This window comes from Oncorhynchus mykiss, chromosome 3 (genome assembly GCF_013265735.2).
Source record: "Oncorhynchus mykiss isolate Arlee chromosome 3, USDA_OmykA_1.1, whole genome shotgun sequence".
Classification (NCBI taxonomy): Eukaryota; Metazoa; Chordata; class Actinopteri; order Salmoniformes; family Salmonidae; genus Oncorhynchus; species Oncorhynchus mykiss.
In genome coordinates, this window is record NC_048567.1 from 620,001 (window position 1) to 640,514 (window position 20,514).

Below are 20,514 nucleotides of genomic sequence, written 5' to 3' on the forward strand. Positions count from 1 at the left end.
CAACCTGACCTACTATACCAACCTGACCTACTATACAAACCTGACCCTATTATACCAACCTGACCCTACTATACCAACCTGACCTACTATACCAACCTGACCTACTATACCAACCTGACCTACTATACCAACCTGACCCTATTATACCAACCTGACCCTACAATACCAACCTGACCCTACTATACCAACCTGACCCTACTATACCAACCTGACCCTACTATACCCACCTGATACTACTATAACCACCTGACCCTACAATACCAACCTGACCCTACTATACCAACCTGACCCTACTATACCAACCTGACCCTACTATACCAACCTGACCCTACTATACCAACCTGACCTACTATACCAACCTGACCCTATTATACCAACCTGACACTACAATACCATCCTGACCCTACTATACCAACCTGACCTACTATACCAACCTGACCCTACTATACCAACCTGACCTACTATACCAACCTGACCCTACTATACCAACCTGACCTACTATACCAACCTGACCCTACTATACCAACCTGACCCTGCTATACCAACCTGATCCTACAATACAAACCTGACCCTACAATACAAACCTGACCCTATTATACCAACCGGACCCTATTATACCAACTTGACCCTATTATACCAACTTGACCCTACTATACCAACCTGGCCCTACAAAACCAACCTGATCCTACAATACAAACCTGACCCTACAATACCAACCTGACCCTATTATACCAACTTGACCCTATTATACCAACTTGACCCTACTATACCAACCTGACCCTACAAAACCAACCTGACCCTATTATACCAACCTGACCCTACTATACCAACCTGAACCTACTATACCAATCTGACCCTACTATACCAACCTCTTCCTGACCCTACTCTACCACCCTGATACTACTACACCAACCTGAACCTACTATACCAACCTGACCCTACTATACCAACCTCTTCCTGACCCTACTATACCACCCTAATACTACTATCTGATACTACTATACCCACCTGACCCTACTATACCCACCTGATACTACTATACCCACCTGATACTACTATACCCACCCTGACCCTACTATACCCACCTGATACTACTATACCCACCTGATACTACTATACCCACCTGATACAACTATACCCACCTGATACTACTATACCCACCTGACCCTACTATACCCACCTGACCCTACTATACCCATCTGATACTACTATACCCACCTGACCCTTCTATACCCACCTGACCCTACTATACCCACCTGATACTACTATCTGATACTACTATACCCACCTGATACTACTATACCCACCTGACCCTACTATACCCACCTGATACTACTATACCCACCTGATACTACTATACCCACCAGACCCTACTATACCAACCTGACCTACTATACCAACCTGACCTACTATACCCACCTGATACTACTATACCCACCTGATACTACTATACCCACCTGCTACTACTATACCCACCTGATACTACTATACCCACCCTGACCCTACTATACCCACCTGATACTACTATACCCACCTGATACTACTATACCCACCTGACTCTACTATACCCACCTGACCCTTCTATACCCACCTGATACTACTATCCCCACCTGATACTACTATACCCACCTGATACTACTATACCCACCCTGACCCTACTATACCCACCTGATACTACTATACCCACCTGATACTACTATACCCACCTGATACTACTATACCCTCCTGACCCTTCTATACCCACCTGATACTACTATACCCACCTGATGCTACTATACCCACCTGACCCTTCTATACCAACCTGACCCTACTATACCACCCTGATACCACTATCTGATACTACTATACCCACCTGACCCTACTATACCCACCTGATACTACTATACCCACCTGATACTACTATACCCACCTGACCCTTCTATACCCACCCTGACCCTACTATACCCACCTGACCCTTCTATACCAACCTTACCCTACTATACCAACCTCTTCCTGACCATACTATACCAACCTGATACTACTATCTGATACTACTATACCCACCTGATACTACTATACCCACCTGACCCTACTATACCCACCTGATACTACTATACCCACCTGATACTACTATACCAACCTCTTCCTGACCCTACTATACCACCCTGATACTACTATCTGATACTACTATACCCACCTGACCCTACTATACCCACCTGACCATACTATACCCACCTGATACTACTATACCCACCTGATACTACTATACCCACCTGACCCTAATATACCAACCTCTTCCTGACCTTACTATACCCACCTGATACTGCTATACCCACCTGATACTACTATACCCACCTGACCCTACTATACCCACCTGACCCTACTATACCACCCTGATACTACTATCTGATACTACTATACCCACTCTGACCCTACTATACCCACCTGATACTACTATACCCACCTGACCCTACTATACCCACCTGACCCTACTATACTCATCTGATACTACTATACCCACCTGACCCTTCTATACCCACCTGACCCTACTATACCCACCTGATACTACTATCTGATACTACTATACCCACCTGATACTACTATACCCACCTGACCCTACTATACCCACCTGATACTACTATACCCACCTGATACTACTATACCCACCTGACCCTACTATACCAACCTGACCTACTATACCAACCTGACCTACTATACCCACCTGATACTACTATACCCACCTGATACTACTATACCCACCTGCTACTACTATACCCACCTGATACTACTATACCCACCCTGACCCTACTATACCCACCTGATACTACTATACCCACCTGATACTACTATACCCACCTGATACTACTATACCCTCCTGACCCTTCTATACCCACCCTGACCTTACTATACCCACCTGATACTACTATACCCACCTGATGCTACTATACCCACCTGACCCTTCTATACCAACCTGACCCTACTATACCACCCTGATACCACTATCTGATACTACTATACCCACCTGACCCTACTATACCCACCTGATACTACTATACCCACCTGATACTACTATACCCACCTGACCCTTCTATACCCACCCTGACCCTACTATACCCACCTGACCCTTCTATACCAACCTTACCCTACTATACCAACCTCTTCCTGACCATACTATACCAACCTGATACTACTATCTGATACTACTATACCCACCTGATACTACTATACCCACCTGACCCTACTATACCCACCTGATACTACTATACCCACCTGATACTACTATACCAACCTCTTCCTGACCCTACTATACCACCCTGATACTACTATCTGATACTACTATACCCACCTGACCCTACTATACCCACCTGACCATACTATACCCACCTGATACTACTATACCCACCTGATACTACTATACCCACCTGACCCTAATATACCAACCTCTTCCTGACCTTACTATACCCACCTGATACTGCTATACCCACCTGATACTACTATACCCACCTGACCCTACTATACCCACCTGACCCTACTATACCACCCTGATACTACTATCTGATACTACTATACCCACTCTGACCCTACTATACCCACCTGATACTGCTATACCCACCTGATACTACTATACCCACCTGACCCTACTATACCCACCTGACCCTACTATACCCACCTTACCCTTCTATACCCACCAGGCACTTCTATACCAACCTGATACTACTATACCCACCTGACCCTACTATACCCACCTGATACTACTATACCCACCTGATACTACTATACCCACCTGACCCTTCTATACCCACCCTGACCCTACTATACCCACCCTATACCCACCCTGACCCTACCATACCCACCTGACCCTTCTATACCCACCTGATACTACTATACCCACCTGACCCTTCTATACCCACCTGATACTACTATACCCACCTGACCCTTCTATACCCACCTGATACTACTATACCCACCTGATACTACTATACCCACCTGACTCTATTATACCCACCTGATACTACTATATCCATCCTGACCCTACTATACCCACCCTGACCCTTCTATACCAACCTGACACTACTATACCCACCCTGACCCTACTATACCCACCCTGACCCTACTATACCCACCCTGACCCTACTATACCCACCCTTACCCTTCTATACCCACCCTGACCCTACTATACCCACCTGATACTACTATACCCACCTGAGCCTACTATACCCACCTGATACTACTATACCCACCTGATACTACTATACCCACCTTACACTACTATACCCACCTGATACTACTATACCCACCTGACACTACTATACCCACCTGACCCTTCTATACCAACCTGATACTACTATACACACCTGATACTACTATACCACCCTGATACTACTATACCCACCTGACCCTTTTATACCCAACTGACCCTTCTATACCCACCTAACCCTTCTATGCCCACCTGACCCTTCTATAACCACCTGATACTACTATACCCACCTGATACTACTATACCACCCTAATACTACTATACCCACCTGACCCGACTATACCCACCTGATACTACTATACCCACCCTGACCCTTCTATACCCACCTGACCCGTCTATACCCACCTGACCCTACTATACCCACCTGATACTTCTATACCCAACTGATACTACTATACCCACCTGACCCTTCTATACCCACCCTGACCCTACTATACCCACCCTATACCCACCCTGACCCTACCATACCCACCTGACCCTTCTATACCCACCTGATACTACTATACCCACCTGACCCTTCTATACCCACCTGATACTACTATACCCACCTGACCCTTCTATACCCACCTGATACTACTATACCCACCTGATACTACTATACCCACCTGACTCTATTATACCCACCTGATACTACTATATCCACCCTGACCCTACTATACCCACCCTGACCCTTCTATAACAACCTGACACTACTATACCCACCCTGACCCTACTATACCCACCCTGACCCTACTATACCCACCCTGACCCTACTATACCCACCCTGACCCTTCTATACCCACCCTGACCCTACTATACCCACCTGATACTACTATACCCACCTGAGCCTACTATACCCACCTGATACTACTATACCCACCTGATACTACTATACCCACCTTACACTACTATACCCACCTGATACTACTATACCCACCTGACACTACTATACCCACCTGACCCTTCTATACCAACCTGATACTACTATACCCACCTGATACTACTATACCACCCTGATACTACTATACCCACCTGACCCTTTTATACCCAACTGACCCTTCTATACCCAACCTGACCCTACTATACCCACCTGACCCTTCTATACCAACCTTACCCTACTATACCAACCTCTTCCTGACCATACTATACCAACCTGATACTACTATCTGATACTACTATACCCACCTGATACTACTATACCCACCTGACCCTACTATACCCACCTGATACTACTATACCCACCTGATACTACTATACCAACCTCTTCCTGACCCTACTATACCACCCTGATACTACTATCTGATACTACTATACCCACCTGACCCTACTATACCCACCTGACCATACTATACCCACCTGATACTACTATACCCACCTGATACTACTATACCCACCTGACCCTAATATACCAACCTCTTCCTGACCTTACTATATCCACCTGATACTGCTATACCCACCTGATACTACTATACCCACCTGACCCTACTATACCCACCTGACCCTACTATACCACCCTGATACTACTATCTGATACTACTATACCCACTCTGACCCTACTATACCCACCTGATACTGCTATACCCACCTGATACTACTATACCCACCTGACCCTACTATACCCACCTGACCCTACTATACCCACCTTACCCTTCTATACCCACCAGGCACTTCTATACCAACCTGATACTACTATACCCACCTGACCCTACTATACCCACCTGATACTACTATACCCACCTGATACTACTATACCCACCTGACCCTTCTATACCCACCCTGACCCTACTATACCCACCCTATACCCACCCTGACCCTACCATACCCACCTGACCCTTCTATACCCACCTGATACTACTATACCCACCTGACCCTTCTATACCCACCTGATACTACTATACCCACCTGACCCTTCTATACCCACCTGATACTACTATACCCACCTGATACTACTATACCCACCTGACTCTATTATACCCACCTGATACTACTATATCCATCCTGACCCTACTATACCCACCCTGACCCTTCTATACCAACCTGACACTACTATACCCACCCTGACCCTACTATACCCACCCTGACCCTACTATACCCACCCTGACCCTACTATACCCACCCTTACCCTTCTATACCCACCCTGACCCTACTATACCCACCTGATACTACTATACCCACCTGAGCCTACTATACCCACCTGATACTACTATACCCACCTTACACTACTATACCCACCTGATACTACTATACCCACCTGACACTACTATACCCACCTGACCCTTCTATACCAACCTGATACTACTATACACACCTGATACTACTATACCACCCTGATACTACTATACCCACCTGACCCTTTTATACCCAACTGACCCTTCTATACCCAACCTGACCCTTCTATACCCACCTAACCCTTCTATGCCCACCTGACCCTTCTATAACCACCTGATACTACTATACCCACCTGATACTACTATACCACCCTAATACTACTATACCCACCTGACCCGACTATACCCACCTGATACTACTATACCCACCCTGACCCTTCTATACCCACCTGACCCGTCTATACCCACCTGACCCTACTATACCCACCTGATACTACTATACCCACCTGATACTACTATACCCACCTGACCCTTCTATACCCACCCTGACCCTACTATACCCACCCTATACCCACCCTGACCCTACCATACCCACCTGACCCTTCTATACCCACCTGATACTACTATACCCACCTGACCCTTCTATACCCACCTGATACTACTATACCCACCTGACCCTTCTATACCCACCTGATACTACTATACCCACCTGATACTACTATACCCACCTGACTCTATTATACCCACCTGATACTACTATATCCACCCTGACCCTACTATACCCACCCTGACCCTTCTATACCAACCTGACACTACTATACCCACCCTGACCCTACTATACCCACCCTGACCCTACTATACCCACCCTGACCCTACTATACCCACCCTGACCCTTCTATACCCACCCTGACCCTACTATACCCACCTGATACTACTATACCCACCTGAGCCTACTATACCCACCTGATACTACTATACCCACCTGATACTACTATACCCACCTTACACTACTATACCCACCTGATACTACTATACCCACCTGACACTACTATACCCACCTGACCCTTCTATACCAACCTGATACTACTATACCCACCTGATACTACTATACCACCCTGATACTACTATACTCACCTGACCCTTTTATACCCAACTGACCCTTCTATACCCAACCTGACCCTTCTATACCCACCTAACCCTTCTATGCCCACCTGACCCTTCTATAACCACCTGATACTACTATACCCACCTGATACTACTATACCCACCTGATACTACTATACCCACCTGACCCTACTATATCCACCTGATACTACTATACCCACCTGACCCTTCTATACCCACCTGCTACTACTATACCCACCTGATACTACTATACCCACCTGACCCTACTATACCCACCTGATACTACTATACCACCCTAATACTACTATACCCACCTGACCCGACTATACCCACCTGATACTACTATACCCACCCTGACCCTTCTATACCCACCTGACCCGTCTATACCCACCTGACCCTACTATACCCACCTGATACTACTATACCCACCTGATACTACTATACCCACCTGACCCTTCTATACCCACCCTGACCCTACTATACCCACCCTATACCCACCCTGACCCTACCATACCCACCTGACCCTTCTATACCCACCTGATACTACTATACCCACCTGACCCTTCTATACCCACCTGATACTACTATTCCCACCTGACCCTTCTATACCCACCTGATACTACTATACCCACCTGATACTACTATACCCACCTGACTCTATTATACCCACCTGATACTACTATATCCACCCTGACCCTACTATACCCACCCTGACCCTTCTATACCAACCTGACACTACTATACCCACCCTGACCCTACTATACCCACCCTGACCCTACTATACCCACCCTGACCCTACTATACCCACCCTGACCCTTCTATACCCACCCTGACCCTACTATACCCACCTGATACTACTATACCCACCTGAGCCTACTATACCCACCTGATACTACTATACCCACCTGATACTACTATACCCACCTTACACTACTATACCCACCTGATACTACTATACCCACCTGACACTACTATACCCACCTGACCCTTCTATACCAACCTGATACTACTATACCCACCTGATACTACTATACCACCCTGATACTACTATACCCACCTGACCCTTTTATACCCAACTGACCCTTCTATACCCAACCTGACCCTTCTATACCCACCTAACCCTTCTATGCCCACCTGACCCTTCTATAACCACCTGATACTACTATACCCACCTGATACTACTATACCCACCTGATACTACTATACCCACCTGACCCTACTATACCCACCTGATACTACTATACCCACCTGACCCTTCTATACCCACCTGATACTACTATACCCACCTGATACTACTATACCCACCTGACCCTACTATACCCACCTGATACTACTATCCCCACCTGATACTACTATACCCACCTGACTCTACTATACCCACCTGACCCTTCTATACCCACCTGATACTACTATCCCCACCTGATACTACTATACCCACCTGATACTACTATACCCACCTGACCCTACTATACCCACCTGACCCTTCTATACCCACCTGGTACTACTATACCCACCTGACCCTACTATACCCACCTGACCCTACTATACCCATCTGACCCTTCTATACCCACCTGACCCTTCTACACCCAACCTGACCCTTCTATACCCACCTGACCCTTCTATACCCACCTGACCCTACTATACCCACCTGATACTACTATACCCACCTGACCCTTCTATACCCACCTGACCCTACTATACCCACCTGATACTACTATACCCACCTGACCCTACTATACCCACCTGACCCTACTATACCCACCTGATACTACTATACCCACCTGACCCTACTATACCCACCAGACCCTTCTATACCCACCTGATACTACTATCCCCACCTGATACTACTATACCCACCTGATACTACTATACCCACCTGATACTACTATACCCACCTGACCCTACTATTCCCACCTGATACTACTATACCCACCTGACCCTACTATACCCACCTGACCCTTCTATACCCACCTGATACTACTATACCCACCTGATACTACTATACCCACCTGACCCTTCTATACCCACCTGACCCTTCTATACCCACCTGATACTACTATACCCACCTGATACTACTATACCCACCTGACCCTTCTATACCCACCTGATACTACTATACCCACCTGATACTACTATACCCACCTGACCCTACTATACCCACCTGATAATACTATACCCACCTGACCCTACTATACCCACCTGACCCTTCTATACCCACCTGACCCTACTATACCCACCTGACCCTTCTATACCCACCTGATACTACTATACCCACCTGATACTACTATACCCACCTGACCCTTCTATACCCACCTGACCCTACTATACCCACCTGACCCTACTATACCCACCTGATACTACTATACCCACCTGACCCTACTATACCCACCTGATACTACTATACCCACCTGATACTACTATACCCACCTAATACTACTATACCCACCTGATACTACTATACCCACCTGACCCTACTATACCCACCTGACCCTACTATACCCACCTGACCCTACTATACCCACCTGACCCTACTATACCCACCTGAGCCTACTATAGCCACCTGATACTACTATACCCACCTGATACTACTATACCCACCTGACCCTACTATACCCACCTGACCCTACTATAGCCACCTGATACTACTATACCCACCTGATACTACTATACCCACCTGATACTACTATACCCACCTGACCCTTCTATACCCACCTGATACTACTATACCCACCTGACCCTACTATACCCACCTGATACTACTATACCCACCTGACCCTACTATACCCACCTGATACTACTATACCCACCTGATACTACTATACCCACCTCTTTTCCTCCTCTTTTTAACTACCTCTTGCCTCTCCTGTCTGCCTCTCCCTTTCATCTCATTTCATCCCAGAGCTAAAACAGGCCCTCTCCTTCTAAACCCAGTTGTGACTGTCAGTTGGAGAGTTTAAACAGGGCCTCTCCTTTTAAACCCAGTTGTGACTCAGTTGGAGAGTTTAAACAGGGCCTCTCCTTCTAAACCCAGTTGTGACTGTCAGTTGGAGAGTTTAAACAGGGCCTCTCCTTCTAAACCCAGTTGTGACTGTCAGTTGGAGAGTTTAAACAGGGCCTCTCCTTCTAAACCCAGTTGTGACTGTCAGTTGGAGAGTTTAAACAGAGCCTCTCCTTTTAAACCCAGGTGTGACTGTCAGTTGGAGAGTTTAAACAGAGCCTCTCCTTCTAAACCCAGTTGTGACTTTCAGTTGGAGAGTTCAAACAGGCCCTCTCCTTCTAAACCCAGTTGTGACTGTCAGTTGGAGAGTTTAAACAGAGCCTCTCCTTTTAAACCCAGGTGTGACTGTCAGTTGGGGAGTTTAAACAGAGCCTCTCCTTCTAAACCCAGTTGTGACTGTCAGTTGGAGAGTTTAAACAGAGCCTCTCCTTCTAAACACAGTTGTGACTGTCAGTTGGAGAGTTTAAACAGACCCTCTCCTTTTAAACCCAGTTGTGACTGTCAGGTTGTGACTGTCAGTTCGAGAGTTAAAACAGTGGCTCTCCTTTCAAACTCAGTTGTTACTGTCAGGTTGTGACTTTCAGTTTGTGACTGTCAGGTCGAGGGATTAAACAGAGTTGCAGACATAAACGATAAAGGCTCCTCTTCAGTTTACTTGATGACCTTGTCTTCTTCACCTGCCAGGCTGCCAGGCCAGAGTGACCTGTTCTTAAGTCCAGCCTGATTACAGCGGGTGATAATGAATCTACTAGACTTTGTTAGACTCTGTCGAAACAGCAGGACTGTTAATGAGGGACTTCTGAGAGACAAGATGATGGGAGGAGAGTAGGGGGTGGACGGGGGAGCAGGTAGGCATGGTTCTACTCTGTTCTCTCAGATCATTAGTGTTGTTTGAGTAGAAAGGTCTTTCTCTTCACTGGAGATGGTTGATAGGGAGGTAGGGAACTAAGGGACCTTGGGCCCTTTGGAAAGCATTTTGCTGGCTAGCTCGTTGAGAATTGATTGTCTTTGTTGTGGTAATCTGAAATTAATTTGCACTTGAACCCATCTTTCTTCTAGACTCAATTTAAAAGGCTGCTATAATGATGTGCCCTGCATGAAACTTAGAACAGACACTGATATGACGAGCCTGAATATTTTAATTCCCCAGGTACTTAAGAGACTTATCAATGGAGGTAATAAAACACAATGTTCCCTGCTTGGGCTTAAGGGAAAGGAATTTGCCTGAGGGGGAACAGTAATAACTGCTGTATTGGTACACATTTACTCATGTCGTTTCACAGTAGGTTATCTCCTCCTCTCACATGATGTTAACTACAGCTAATAGAACCTGATGCTTGGTGACACCTGACTGGCTGGCTGGCTGACTGACTGGCTGACTGGCTGACTGGCTGGCTGACTGGCTGGCTGGCTAACTGACTGGCTGGCTGGCTGGCTGGCTGACTGGCTGACTGGCTGGCTGACTGGCTGACTCTCCTCCTCTCACATGATGTTAACTACAGCTAATAGAACCTGATGCTTGATGACACCTGACTGGCTGACTGACTGGCTGACTGGCTGGCTGGCTGACTGGCTGGCTGACTGGCTGGCTGGCTGACTGGCTGACTCTCCTCCTCTCACATGATGTTAACTACAGCTAATAGAACCTGATGCTTGGTGACACCTGACTGGCTGACTGACTGGCTGACTGGCTGGCTGGCTGGCTGGCTGGCTGGCTGGCTGACTGGCTGGCTGACTGGCTGACTGACTGACTGACTGGCTGGCTGGCTGGCTGACTGGCGGACTGGCTGGCTGACTGGCTGACTCTCCTCCTCTCACATGATGTTAACTACAGCTAATAGAACCTGATGCTCACCTTGGCTGGGTGACTGGCTGACTGGCTGACTGGCTGACTGGCTGACTGGCTGACTGGCTGACTGGCTGACTGACTGGCTGACTCTCCTGCTCTCACATGATGTTAACTACAGCTAATATAACCTGATACTTTGCGACTCCTGACTGACTGACTGACTGGCTGACTGGCTGGCTGGCTGGCTGACTGGCTGGCTAACTGACTGACTGACTGACTGGCTGGCTGGCTGGCTGACTGGCTGACTGGCTAACTGACTGACTGACTGACTGACTGACTGGCTGGATGACTGACTGGCTGGCTGACTGGCTGACTGGCTGGCTGACTGGCTGACTGGCTGACTGGCTGACTGACTGACTGACTGGCTGACAGACTGACTGACTGGCTGGATGACTGACTGGCTGGCTGACTGGCTGACTGGCTGGCTGGCTGACTGGCTGACTGGCTGACTGGCTGACTGGCTGGCTGGCTGACTGGCTGGCTGGCTGGCCTGGCTGGCTGGATGACTGACTGGCTGGCTGACTGGCTGACTGGCTGGCTGACTGGCTGACTGGCTGACTGGCTGACTGACTGACTGGCTGACTGGCTGACTGGCTAACTGACTGACTGACTGGCTGGATGACTGACTGGCTGGCTGACTGGCTGACTGGCTGGCTGGCTGACTGGCTGACTGGCTGACTGGCTGGCTGGCTGACTGGCTGGCTGGCTGGCTGACTGCCTGACTGACTGGCTGACGTAACAGAACAGCTGCCCATTTACACTCTGCTAAGAGGCTTTGTCTTACAAGTCCATTTTGATGGGTATTTAAAAACTATTAGAGGCTACCTGCTAATATCAGCCATTGATCTTAGCGGTGCGTCGCTCTTGTTCTCAGTGGGAGTTTTATTATCCTTATCAGCATTGCCTTGGTTTTATCCCCAATTAGTGTTTGGAGTGCGCGATATGGTTAACTGCAGAGGACCATCAAAAGTGATTTCCTGTGGAGCTGCCTCGTACCACAAGGCCACCAAGGACATGGCCCCTAGCTCAGCATTCCTTTACTGATTTTCAGGCTGGAGGCAGGAGGCAAGGAGAACTGAGATAGGATAGACAGGCTGACTCACTGCTGACACAATCAGGATTCACACAAAGCGATAGAAGCCAGGAGGCAGGGATAGAAGGCAGAAGGCAGGTAGATGGAGGCAAGAGGCAGGGAGATAGAAAGCAGGAGCCAGGGAGATAGAAAGCAGAAAGCAGGAGCCAGGGAGATAGAACGCAGGAGCCAGGGAGATAGAAAGCAGGAGCCAGGGAGATAGAAGGCAGGAGCCACGGAGATAGAATGCAGGAGCCAGGGAGATAGAAGGCAGGAGCCAGGGAGATAGAAAGCAGGAGCCAGGGAGATAGAAGGCAGGAGCCAGGGAGATAGAAAGCAGGAGCCAGCGAGATAGAACGCAGGAGCCAGGGAGATAGAAAGCAGGGGCCAGGGAGATAGAAAGCAGGAGCCAGGGAGATAGAAAGCAGGAGCCAGGGAGATAGAAGGCAGGAGCCAGGGAGATAGAAGGCAGGAGCTAGGGAGATAGAAGGCAGGAGCCAGGGAGATAGAAAGCATGAGCCAGGGAGATAGAAGGCAAGAGCCAGGGAGATAGAAGGCAGGAGCCAAGGAGAAAGAAAGCAGGAGCCAGGGAGATAGAAGGCAGGAGCCAGGGAGATAGAAGGCAGGAGCCAGGGAGATAGAAAGCAGGAGCCAGGGAGATAGAAAGCAGGAGCCAGGGAGATAGAAGGCAGGAGCCAGGGAGATAGAAAGCAGGAGCCAGGGAGATAGAAGGCAGGAGCCAGGGAGATAGAAACCAGGAGCCAGGGAGATAGAAGGCAGGAGCCAGGGAGATAGAAGGCAGGAGCCAGGGAGATAGAAAGCAGGAGCCAGGGAGATAGAAAGCAGGAGCCAGGGAAATAGAAAGCAGGAGCCAGGGAGATAGAAAGCAGGAGCCAGGGAGATAGAAGGCAGGAGCCAGGGAGATAGAAAGCAGGAGCCAGGGAGATAGAAGGCAGGAGCCAGGGAGATAGAAAGCAGGAGCCAGGGAGATAGAAAGCAGGAGCCAGGGAGATCAAAGGGAGATAAAAATTAATAAAAAATTAAAACAATTATATATTTTATTTAACTAGGCAAGTAACAAATTCGTATTTACAATTACGGCCTACAGTGGGTTAACTGCCTTGTTCAGGGGCAGAATGACAGATTTTTACCTTGTCAGCTCGGGGATTTGTTCGGTTACTGGCCCAACGCTCTAACCACATGGCTACCTGCAGGAGGCAGGGAGATAGAAAGCGGGAGGCAGGGAGATAGAAGGCACAAGGCACAGAGATAGAAGGCAGGGAGATCAGTTAGATAGAAGTCAGGGAGATAGAAGGCATTAGGCAGGGACATAGATGGCAGGGAGAGGAGACAGGGACATAGATGGCAGGGAGAGGAGACAGGGGGATAGATGGCATTGGGCAGGGACATAGATGGCAGGGAGAGGAGACAGGGAGATAGAAGACATTAGGCAGGGACATAGATGGCAGGGAGAGGAGACAGGGACATAGATGGCAGGGAGAGGAGACAGGGGGATAGAAGGCATTAGGCAGGGACATAGATGGCAGGGAGAGGAGACAGGGAGATAGCATGCGTTAGGCAGGGACATAGATGGCAGGGAGAGGAGACAGGGAGATAGAAGGCAGGGAGATAGAAGGCATTAGGCAGGGACATAGATGGCAGGGAGAGAAGACAGGGAGATAAAAGGCAGGGAGATAGAAGGCGTTAGGTAGGGACATAGATGGCAGGGAGAGGAGACAGGGGGATAGAAGGCATTAGGCAGGGACATAGATGGCAGGGAGAGGAGACAGGGAGATAGAATGTGTTAGGCAGGGACATAGATGGCAGGGAGAGGAGACAGGGAGATAGATGGCATTAGGCAGGGACATAGATGGCAGGGAGAGGAGACAGAGAGATAGAATGTGTTAGGCAGGGACATAGATGGCAGGGAGAGGAGACAGGGAGATAGATGGCATTAGGCAGGGACATAGATGGCAGGGAGAGGAGACAGAGAGATAGAAGGCATTAGGCGGGGACATAGATGGCAGGGAGAGGAGACAGGGAGATAGAAGGCAGGGAGATAAAAGGCAGGAGATAGAAGGCATTAGGCATGGACATAGATGGCAGGGAGAGAAGACAGGGAAATAAAAGGCAGGGAGATAGAAGGCGTTAGGCAGGGACATAGATGGCAGGGAGAGGAGACAGGGAGATAGAAGGCGTTAGGCAGGGACGTAGATGGCAGGGAGAGGAGACAGGGAGATAGATGGCAGGGAGAGGAGACAGGGGGATAGAAGGCATTAGGCAGGGACATAGATGGCAGGGAGAGGAGACAGGGAGATAGAATGCGTTAGGCAGGGACATAGATGGCATGGAGATGAGACAGGGAGATAGAAGGCAGGGAGATAGAAGGCATTAGGCAGGGACATAGATGGCAGGGAGAGAAGACAGGGAGATGAAAGGCAGGGAGATAGAAGGCGTTAGGCAGGGACATAGATGGCAGGGAGATGAGACAGGGAGATAGAGGCATTAGGCAGGGACATAGATGGCAGGGAGAGGAGACAGGGAGATAGAAGGCATTAGGCAGGGACATAGATGTCAGGGAGAGGAGACAGGGACATAGATAGCAGGGAGAGGAGACAGGGAGATAGATGGCAGGGAGATAAAAACGCAGGGAGATAGAAGGCAATAGGCAGGGACATAGATGGCAGGGAGAGGAGACAGGGGATAGAAGGCAGTTAGGTTAGATATAAAGAAGAAGGCATGGAGATAGAGGGCATAAGGCATGGAGAGAGAAGGCAGAGAGTTAGAAGCAGGGAGATAGAAGGCAGTTAGGTTAGATATAAGACAGAAGGCATGGAGATAGAGGGCATAAGGCATGGAGAGAGAAGGCAGAGAGATAGAAGCAGGGAGATAGAAGGCAGTTAGGTTAGATATAAGGCAGAAGTCATGGAGATTAGAGGGCATAAGGCATGAAGATAGAAGGCAGAGAGATAGAAGCAGGGAGATTGAAGCAGGGAGATAGAATGCATAAAGAAGGGAGATGGGAGGCGTAAGGTAAGGAGATAGGGAGATTCCAGTTCCATGTAGAGCTCTTTCCAGTTCCACGTAGAGCCATTTTCCAGTTCCATGTAGAGCCCTTCCCAGTTCCATTCAGAACCCTTTCCAGTTCCATGTAGAACCCTTTCCAGTTACATTTAGAACCCTTTCCAGTTCCATTTACAGCCCTTCCCAGTTCCATTCAGAACCCTTTCCAGTTCCACATAGAGCCCTTCCCAGTTCCATTCAGAACCCTTTCCAGTTCCACATAGAGCCCTTCCCAGTTCCATTCAGAACCCTTTCCAGTTCCACATAGAGCCCTTCCCAGTTCCATTCAGAACCCTTTCCAGTTCCACATAGAGCCCTTCCCAGTTCCATTCAGAACCCTTTCCAGTTCCACATAGAGCCCTCCCAGTTCCATTTAGAGCCCTTTCCAGTTCCACATAGAGCCTTTCCCAGTTACATGAAGAGCCCTTCCCAGTTCCATTCAGAGCCCTTTCCAGTTCCATTTAGAGCCCTTCCCAGTTCCATTCAGAGCCCTTTCCAGTTCCATTTATAGCCCTCCCAGTTCCATTTAGGGCCCTTTCAAATTCCATTTAGAGCCCTTTCAAGTTCCATTTAGAGCCCTTTCCAGTTCCACATAGAGCCCTTCCCAGTTACATGAAGAGCCCTTCCCAGTTCCATTCAGAGCCCTTTCCAGTTCCATTTAGAGCCCTTCCCAGTTCCATTCAGAGCCCTTACCAGTTCCATTTATAGCCCTTCCCAGTTCCATTTAGAGCCAGTGTTGATTTCTGCTCAGTAGTTTCAATGATTTGTTTGGTTTCTGTCTCAGTTTTAGTTTTTAGTTTTTTTATCATCTATTTTTCTGTGTTTTGCATTAAATAGAAACTGTGTCATTCTGAAAAACAGAGCCCTTCCCAGTTCCATGCAGAGCCCTTTCCAGTTCCATTTATAGCCCTTCCCAGTTCCATTTAGAGCCCTTTCAAGTTCCATTCAGAGCCCTTCCCAGTTCCATTTAGAGCCCTTCCCAGTTCCATTCAGAGCCCTTTCCAGTTCCATTTATAGCCCTTCCCAGTTCCATTCAGAACCCTTTCCAGTTCCATTCAGAACCCTTTCCAGTTCCATTTAGAGCCCTTCCCAGTTCCATCCGAACTTGTTCAACCTGGAACCAAAAGAGTTCTCCTATGAGGACAGCTGAACCCATTTGTAAGCCTTTTTCTAAGAGTGTACTCAGTAGAAACAGGACTTCTTCTGAAGATGACATTCTTTTACTAATTGAATCAGATAGCAAATCAAAATGTAAAAAGAGTCTTAATTTGTTTGTTCATTTGTTATACAAAAACTATTTTACTATACATAATTCACTTCAAGCACATTTTGTCATTACAATTCTCCCTGTATTACTCTGAATTATTATGCTGAATATGCAGAAGCTGTAAATAATTAACCACTGCAGTGTTGATTTCTGCTCAGTAGTTTCAATGATTTGTTTGGTTTCTGTCTCAGTTTTAGTTTTTAGTTTTTTTATCATCTATTTTTCTGTGTTTTGCATCAAATAGAAACTGTGTCATTCTGAAAAACAGTTCAGACCCAGATATTAATCATTCTCTTCTAGTAGTCAGTCCCTGCACCTCTCTCTGTTGTAACTGTAGTGTGGCCAGACAGACCGCTGGATGTCAGTCTCTGCACCTCTCTCTGTTGTAACTGTAGTGTGGCCAGACAGACAGCTGGATGTCAGTCCCTGCACCTCTCTCTGTTGTAACTGTAGTATGGCCAGACAGACAGCTGGCTGTCAGTCCCTGCACCTCTCTCTGTTGTAACTGTAGTATGGCCAGACAGACCGCTGGCTGTCAGTCCCTGCACTTCTCTCTGTTGTAACTGTAGTATGGCCAGACAGACTGCTGGCTGTCAGGCCCCGCACCTCTCTCTGTTGTAACTGTAGTATGGCCAAACAGACCGCTGGCTGTCAGTCCCTGCACATCTCTCTGTTGTACCTGTGGTATGGCCAGACAGACAGCTGGCTGTCAGTTCCTGCACCTCTCTCTGTTTTAGCTCTATGTTTGTCCTGGAACTTCATCTCCCCTCCTGCTTAGTACATTCGAGTCACTGGTAGCAGGTGGTCTGGACTGTGGTGGTTCTGACAAACCAATCCCAACCAGTCTGGACTGCAGTCGTACTGACAAACCAAACCCAACCAGCCTGGACTGTGGTGGTTCTGACAAACCAATCCCAACCAGTCTGGACTGCAGTGGTACTGACAAACCAAACCCAACCAGCCTGGACTGTGGTGGTTCTGACAAACCAATCCCAACCAGTCTGGACTGCAGTCGTACTGACAAACCAAACCCAACCAGCCTGGACTGTGGTGGTTCTGACAAACCAATCCCAACCAGTCTGGACTGCAGTGGTACTGACAAACCAAACCCAACCAGCCTGGACAGTGGTGGTTCTGACAAACCAATCCCAACCAGTCTGGATTGCAGTGGTACTGACAAACCAAACCCAACCAGCCTGGACTGTGGTGGTTCTGACAAACCAATCCCAACCAGTCTGGACTGTGGTGGTTCTGACAAACCAAAACCAACCAGTTTGGGCTGTGGTGGTTCTGATACAAACCCAACCCTCCCAGTCTGGACTGTGGTGGTACTGATACAAACCCAACCAGTCAGGACTGTGGTGGTTCTGACAAACTAAACCCAACCAGTCTGAACTGTGGTGGTTCTGATACAAACCCAACCCACCCACTCTGGACTGTGGTGGTTCTGACACAAACCCAACCAATCTGGACTGTGGTGGTTCTGACACAAACCAAACCCAACCAGTCGGGACTGTAGTGATACTGACAAACCAAACCAAACCCCTCTGGTCTGTGGTGGTTCTGACAAACCAAACCCACCCAGTCTGGACTGTGGTTGTTCTGACAAACCAGTCTATTTTGAAGCCTATAGGATTAGAGTCTGTTTAGAAGCCTACAGGGTTAGAGTCTGTTAAGAAGCCTATAGGGATAGTCTGTTTAAAAGCGTATGGGCTAATTCAAGTCTGTTTAGAAGCCTATAGGGTTAGAGTCTGTTTAGAAGCCTATATGGCTAATTAGAGTCTGTTAAGAAGCCTATAGGTGTAGTCTGTTTAAAAGCATATGGGCTAATTAAAGTCTGTTTAGAAGCCTTATGGTTAGAGTCTGTTTAGAAGCAAATAGGGTTAGAGTCTGTTTAGAAGCCTATAGGGTTAGAGTCTGTTTAGAAGCCTATATGGCTAATTAGAGTCTGTTAAGAAGCCTATAGGTGTAGTCTGTTTAAAAGCATATGGGCTAATTAAAGTCTGTTTAGAAGCCTTATGGTTAGAGTCTGTTTAGAAGCCTATATGGTTAGAGTCTGTTTAGAAGCCTATAGGGTTAGAGTCTGTTTAGAACCCAATAGGGTTAAAGTATGTTTAAAAGCCAATAGGGTTAGAGTCTGTTTAGAAGCCTATAGGGTTAGAGTCTGTTTCGAAGCCTATAGGGTTAGAGTCTGTTTAGAAGCCTATAGGGTTAGAGTCTGTTTAGAAGCCTATAGGGTTAGAGTCTGTTTCGAAGCCTATAGGGTTAGAGTCTGTTTCGAAGCCTATAGGGTTAGAGTCTGTTTAGAAGCCTATAGGGTTAGGTTTTGGAATAGAGTCTGTTTAGAAGCCTATAGTTTTAGGTTTAGGATTAGAGTCTGTTTAGAAGCCTATAGGGTTAGGTTTAGGATTAGAGTCTGTTTAGAAGCCCATAGGGTTAGGTTTAGGATTAGAGTCTGTTTAGAAGCCTATAGGGTTAGGTTTAGGATTATAGTCTGTTTAGAATCCCATAGGGTTAGAGTCTGTTTAGAAACCTATGTGGTTAGAATCTGTTTAGAAGCCTATATGGTTAGAGTCTGTTGAGAAACCTATAGGGTTAGGTTTAGGATTAGAGTCTGTTTAGAAGACTGTAGGGTTAGGTTTAGGATGAGAGTCTGTTTAGAAGCCTATAGGGTTAGGTTTAGGATTGGAGTCTGTTTAGAAGCCTACAGGGTTAGGTTTAGGATTAGAGTCTGTTTAGAAGCCTATAGGGCGAGGTTTACCATTAGAGTCTGTTTAGAACCCTATAGGGTTAGGTTTAGGATTGGAGTCTGTTTA